A 7544-nucleotide genomic window follows, 5' to 3' on the forward strand; every position below is an offset into this window, starting at 1 on the left:
GCAAGATGAAGAACTGACAGGGGGCAAATGCAAAGTTGCATGGGCCAAGGTGTGCTCTCCGATCGAGTTGGGAGGACTGGGGATCATGAATCTGGAACGGTTTAGCCGAGCCCTGAGGATCCGGTGGCTCTGACACTCTTGGAAGCACCCCGACAGGCCGTGGTGTGGCACGACATTGCTTTGCGATCACACTGACCGGGCCCTTTTCAGCGCAGCAACCACAGTGCAACTGGGAGACGGTGAAAAGGCTGGCTTTTGGACATGTTCTTGGGTAGGAGGCGAGACCCTCATGCTATCCTACCCCAGCCTTTACAAGCACTCCAAGAGGAAAAACAGAACTGTTAGTGCTGCCCTTGCCAACGACACATGGATTCAGTACCTGGCACATGGCAACACAATCCCTCTGCTCCAGGATTTCGTTAGGATGGCTAGAAAGATTAGGGCAGCTCTGCAAGGAAGAACCCCAGGCGTGCCTGACAGCATCAGATGGAACCTCGAGGCAAGCGGGCTATATTCGACTGCATCGGCCTATCAAGTCCAGTTCAAAGCTCTCTGCAAGACTCCTTTCAAGCAGGTGTTTTGGGATACTTGGGCTCCAGGCAAACTCAAGATCTTCACCTGGCTGCTCCATTTGGACAGACTCTGGTGCAACGACGGGTTGCAACGGCGTGGATGGCCAAACAACTATTTCTGCCAAATCTGCTTCAGACACCTTGAATCCACGGTGCACCTCTTCTGGCATTGCAACTTTACCAGAGCAATCTGGTCTGAGATTGCCACCTGGTCAGGCTGTCAGGGCATGCATCTAGACTCTTGGAAGTCCCTTGACAGTTCAACTCAAATAGCCGAGAAGATGATCTCCACAGCAGGAGGAACGACAAAAAGGGAGTCAAATCGCTAACCATGATTGTTCTATGGGAGCTTTGGCTTCAGAGAAACCAGTGTACTTTCAGGCAGAAGATAGCAAACAAAGAGGAAGTGATCGCTGCGATCCGAGCAACGGCTGAACTTTGGAGGCAAGCAGATGCAAAATGCCTAGAACCTCCATTCGCTGAACCTCCGGCAGGCATAGGCTAACTACCTTGAGGTTGTTTTGTAGCTGCCTCTTTTTAGCATCTTCTTCTTTTTAATCCTTTCTGTTTGATCCTCGGATCCACCACATGTATTCCTTTTCCGCTGCTTTCTGCTATCAATCAATGCAAGCCAGCAATGCTGGATCTTTCAAAAAAATTTGCCATGGGACAATAAAACATATAACCATTGTTTTTCAAACATATTGCTAAATATCTCTCATCGTGTATATTTATCTAGTCAAACTCACCATTCTCCTCCAACATCCATGCACATATATTTATCTAGTCAAACTCACCATTCTCCTCCAACATCCATGCACGGGGAAGCGGATGCAGACTCAATTCTTCGATGTTGAGGTCATGGTGGCGTTAGTGATGTCCGAATTTCTCCCCGCCTTCAGTGTTCACTCTTAACACCAACTCTCACATTTGCCAAGTGAATCCATTCTGCTTCTGTTTCACCGAACAATATAATTTCACTACATTTGTTTAATCTAATTTTAAAATTTTACAATTACTAATCATGTAGTTTAGATTCCAGCTCACACAACTTGGAAATTTGGTGTATATTCTTATTGAAAAACATAGCACTAAACAAATTCAGTTGTAGAATGTTGTATTCGTGCATCGTATGCAATTCTAGACAAGTCAGTTCGTTCTTTCTTTATTAATCTCATAAGGAGGCATGATGAAAAGGGAAAATTCTTTAGACCCAATATGACCAGGCGTCAGTCGCATGCTCACACCAGAATTTTAAAACTAAAAGTACATTATGTTAATATGGTACAAACAACCAATCTACCGACGTCTCCTTATTGCACCCTTCCCATCCCATTCATCACACCTACTATATCCATCAATTTCAGTTCACAAAATTGATACGATGTTTGGACTACCGGGAAGACCTAACAGAGGCCACTAATCTGTCACCAGCTTAAAGATGATAGTGCTATTTTCTGTAGCTTATAAGATAAGTAGCAAAAAACAACTGCAGGTTCCTTAAACCAACACAACTTTATCCATCAATATGAAAAAGTTGAACTTGTCACCGACAAAGTAGAGACAGAGATAAGTACTTCTTCCACTAATTTTTTTAAAACAGAGCACTTGTGTCATTAGCTATAAGATTATAAGCTATATAATTAGCTAATAATGGATCAAATCCTCAAATTTATCCATCCATCAATGTTTCCAAATCTGGATCATGGGTCCATCTCCGGAATATTCAGAGGATATTTCTCAGTATTGCCATGGCGTTTCGATGCCTTCAGCCAACAATTCTGCATAATGTCATAAGCTGTTGGACCATCAAATTTCAAATGCAAGTCATGCCATGGTTCCCTTGGGGCACAGGCATCATCTGCCTGCTGACAGAGAACAAGGATAATTACTTTCAATTTCCCCAAATAAAACTTTCAGAATAGCAATTCAAATTAAGACTAAGCATAGGAGAAGATGCAACTACTCTTCGTGCCCTAAGATGATATCATTACGATGATTAAGAAGAGAACACACCATAAGTTTCCTACTCCTGTAAAAAATTAGACTCGAGTAACTGTTACATGAGAAGCTGCAAAAATACACAAGTACAAGACAAAGGAGTCAGACATTTACAGCAAAGTTCGGATTGTAATAATCCTTCTTGTGCAAAGTTTGAAGACACCGAAACAAAGGGTACCTAGGTATGTCGTATCGTCTACCACATAAATCAAGGCCTCCGATGAAAGTAATTACTTTTCTCCTATCACCGACAGCATCAACTGTTGGAATTATGCGTCCTGCAACTATATTCAAATTACTTGGAATTGTTAAATATCCGGAATACCTCATTATGGAATTATACATGTATTTGTACATGGAATTGTTTTACATGTTTAGCATGGAAAATTATCACTTGTTGGAATGTACTTAAGTAACATATGCTTAAGGAAGCTGGTCGATTATCAGTGGAATACAATATACTATTTATATTGGAATGACTACCCGGGTACACTGAAGATTGGAAGGAGCTAGATCATATAGTTAGATTATAGCCCTAATGTTGATCTACATAATTAGAGGAATTTACACTCTATTATGGCGCGTTGCTCACAAGCGTGTGCCCCGGGGACAAAACGGGTAGAATCCGTCAAACAGACAAATATGATCGTGGTTGGTAATTTGATCTGGACTCTATCCCGGAAACTAGTGGAAAAGACTAGGAATCTTATATCTGTATAAGAGGTGGACTCTTTGGAAAGACAGTATAAGAAGGTCCCTACCCCCTAGCCTCAGATATGCGAATTGTGAGCGGCACCACGGATAAGCGCAGAGGAATTAGGGGGTAGACCGAAAACCCTAAGATTCTAACATCAACATCTATGATAACTGTTTCCTGGTGATGACTATAAGCTTTTTCTGTTCTCTAGTTTTCAATACCTTCATGTGATAAATAACTGTCACTAAATATTTGGCATAATACAAGATTACTTCGTAAAATAAATAATTTTTTGCGTGCAGCTATATGTTTTATTTTTCTTGTTAAATAGTCCAAACTGCTATTTTGAAGTATAAGACAACAACATAATATAACTTCCAAGGTTGCAAAAATTATGGATGACTCACAAACTAAAATCATGCACATTAGCTATGTACACCGAACGTAATACTTTCAGTATCCAACAAAACATGATCTATAATGACAGATAAGCAAAAGATCTATATGGAATAACAATAGGGATAACCTTTGTCACCCAGCTATGATGTTTCCCAGCAGATCTTTGGCAAAGTAATATTTGAACTGATGAGTGTTTTAAAATCTGTGTATTTCCTTGTCTCCGTATCGATATGTCCATTCTAAAAGTTAAAAAAAGTGATAAGAAGCTCTACATCGGTTCTTCATCATAGGTAAAAAGAGGGACAAAAACGCACATATTTGTGTATCTAACAAAAATCTATCATAGAAATTTCGGACTATACTTTTCTCGAATAATTTTTTGACAATAGTGAGAGATATCCTCTGAATATTATATATGTCATAGCTACATATTTTGCAAAGTAGATCAAATCTGGAGGACATCCTAGGCTATGTTGTCCATAGATATAATGGTGAGTTTGCAGCACATATTTAATTAAAAAAATATGTGAACCTTGGCCAAGGGGCAACGTGTACATGTACGGGGACCTAGATCAAATGACAGATGTGCTCATGGAGGTGTGTTCGGTGGATCTAAGTATGGAACGACTCAAAACAATTGCCTTCAACCAGTTCATACCGAACGACTCAAAACCAATTGTGCCTTGATCCAGTTCATACATGCCTTGAAATTAAAGGCGTGTATATCATAGCATGTCTTTCTCTCGATTCCTTCCTCTAGTTTGCCATTACTGAACAAAGTTCTATTATTAGCCAGTTTGATGACAGGTAATGCTTTGGGCCCTATAGTGTACTGCTATAATATCTAAGCAAGTAAGCAGAAAAGCAAGTGATAAAGCAATGTGTTGTCTAGAAGTGGCACTAACAGAATGGGAGATCTACTTGAAAACTACTGTAATACACACATAAACAATCATCCATTTGTAGTGCCGAAGATGTCACACCTGAAGGACAATATTTTTTAAGGTAAAATGAATCATCTCAGAACAACAATTAATACAGCCAAGTCGCAAAATATATTATTCAAAGTCAAGGAAATTTACCTCTGAAGCCGTGTATCAGTGAGTCTTCTTTCTCGTATCTTCTTCGTATTTAGGAGATACATTCGATTACTTATAGTTGCAACACTTCTTTCCCACGGGCATGGATGAAAATGACAGAAATCCTTGCATTTTCTAGAGGAAGAACAACTGGCATGACTTGCATTTGGAAAGCCACAAGCTAATATCATTGCAAAAGGGATTCATACAGCTAATATAATGTCAAGAAGAAAACAGAATGTGGAAAATGATCCTTTGTTTACTGCATGTGATGTTGAAATTTTTTGGTCCCTAAAAGAATGCAAAAGATTATTAGGAGTTGCCAAAAAATTATATGTAATATCATAATTAGCGAGGATTTGATTTCCTATGGGAAAGAGGAGAGGAGGCCCTGACCTTAGTAGGCATAGGTTCAGCAAAATGTGTTGCGTACCTTCTCCTGGTAGGCATAGTTTCTCCATGACCTTGTACTAACCCCACCTTGTTTCTGAGAGCATGCAAATTGCTTATTTTTTATAGAAGGAGAAAGCGTGTAATGTTACAAGAGAGTTGTCATAATAAAACAAACATTAACAATACATCACACCTAGATACAAATGGACCTACTTACACGCGCAGCAACTCCGGTTCCTCCGGCTAGCTTCGAAAGACGCAGGTCAGATAAGAGATGAGATAAAATTTGAGTGGTCGCAGATTAGTGTTAGTGATACTTCGTAGAGTGTTTGTTTAGTTCCTCCAGCAATGATAAGTTAAGAAAAACCTAAGAACTCATGCAAATGTAGGATCAAAACGTTGATGGCATCTTTAAATTGCTTTCGCAGCATACAGGAGAGGAAAGGGGGTTCTGTTTGTACCTTAGATGGATTGGCCTGAGCCTTCTTCAAGAGCTGGGCCCCCAAGCTTCTGGAGATTGGGCGATTGATCCCGACGGCAGCTGGATCTTGTTGTTGCAGCGAACAAGACCAGATTCAGTTCAGTACAAAGAATGGAGGAACGAAAAATAGAACATGATTCAATCCTTGCGTTGACGTTGCCGATGTCCCTGAGCACCCGCCTGTTTCCTTCCACATTGCGGCGACCGGTGCCGATGTTGACGCCCTTCTGCTTCCCTATAGGCCATGTGGCACCTGGATCAAGAAATTGCTGGTTGACGCATGGATAGGGCAAGAAACTTGCTCGCATCAGATTGTCCATGTTGAAAGCATTATTAAAAGACCGATGTTGGCAAATTAGACTATGTATGAACAGCAGAACTCAAATGAAACAAAACCGCAAGAAACCCGACGGCGCAGCCAGGAGCAAATCCAGAATCCCTAGAGTGGTCGTTTTGAACACATACACACAAATAATAATGGCAGATTGATGATAAGCTACGAGCACCACTACAATTACCACCAGGTTTGCAGCGGTTCTCTCAGTTTCAGTTGGTAATTCTACTTGTCATGGTGATTGAAAAAATGGCTCCACTAAACCAAACAAGGATGTATGAATGGTAACATGATGAATCATCATTAACGAGAGCACACAAATCACTATTTTTCAGGATGACTTTTTTCGGAAAAGAGAGAAAGACCTTCGGTCTCAAGCGTAAGTGATGCACACAATCATAACTATTTTTCAGGATGATAACTTTGTGACTTATGAAGTACAGTGTTGTGAGTTCTTGTTATGAAAAACTACAAAGGCCGCTCAAGAGCAGAAATGACATATAGTAGAATACGGTGTTTTCATTGACCGCTGAGATTTCATCAAGGTTATTCTTTTAACTTATATAATCTTTGTTCCCACATGTTAGAAAAATTTAGAAAGTTTCAATTTCATTAACTTGCTCTAGGAGTTGCAGGGGAGCCCTGAATAAATTAAATAGCAATGGTCAATTGCAGGGGAGCGCATGCACGTCAGGAGTGCCTGCAACATCTGCGTCAAGATGGCCTCCTCGGTGGCTGCTTCAACCCCGGCCTCAAAGCGGCACCCTGCGATGGCGTCGACGACCTCCGCAGGCGGAGCCGAGGAGTGAGGGCCCGTTGAGCGCGATGACCTCTTGGACAGAGGCCGGCGTGATGGCGCCGCCAGACTCCTCGAAGCTCACGGCATGGAGAAAGGTCACAGCGGTAGCGGCTATTCTAGGGTCGCGGGTAGATGCAGGGACTCCTTGATTCACACATCTTCGTCCTGCCAACGCTGGCACATGGCCACCGCTGTCCGCTTTGCTCTCCCTCCCCTTCTTCCATGGCTGGCACAAGGGACGCGATGAGAGGAACGAGAGGCAACACCTCATCCAGATCCAGATCGGGCAGGGCCGCAGGGGTGAGTGTAGGGGAGGGGGCGAGGCAGGCGGAGGGACATGCAACAGCGAAGCAGAGCGGCGGGGGCGGCGGCGGCGGGAGGCGAACCCTAGATCAGGGGCGAGGTAGGTGGAGGGAGGGGCGACAGCGGAGCAGGACGGCGAGGGACGGCGGCGGGCGGCGAACCCTAGAGAGGATTGAGCGACATCGAACGATAGGAGAGGCGAGACCGAGGGAGAGGGAGGAGTTGGACCTAGTGATGCGGAGGGGGAAAACCAACAGGGAGCACAGAGGTGGGAGGATGATGAAAAAACCTAGCGAAATTAAACCGCAAAGACTATTCACCAAGTCGTCCATTAGGAGCAGAGATAAATATTTTACAAACAAAGTTCATGTGACAATCTTGCTGATTTGTTTACAAATTCATTACCAAGTTCTCTATTTGAGAAGTACATCAATGAAATTGGTGAAACGACTTCGGGATTTGCAAAGTTTAGGGGGAGTGTCTCCC

The 7544-nt window shown here is 42.5% G+C and overlaps 1 long non-coding RNA gene across 1 annotated transcript; it reads right to left on the reverse strand.

The window, feature by feature from the left end:
* Positions 1-2074: 2074 nt before the first annotated feature.
* Positions 2075-7283, reverse strand: LOC125517500. The gene is made up of 4 exons (XR_007287636.1): positions 5603-7283; positions 2752-5235; positions 2589-2643; positions 2075-2437 (listed from the first exon to the last, which is right to left on the reverse strand). It is a non-coding gene; the product is annotated as an uncharacterized LOC125517500 (long non-coding RNA).
* Positions 7284-7544: the final 261 nt, after the last annotated feature.

Source organism: Triticum urartu, chromosome 6 (assembly GCF_003073215.2).
Source record: "Triticum urartu cultivar G1812 chromosome 6, Tu2.1, whole genome shotgun sequence".
Taxonomy (NCBI): domain Eukaryota; kingdom Viridiplantae; phylum Streptophyta; class Magnoliopsida; order Poales; family Poaceae; genus Triticum; species Triticum urartu.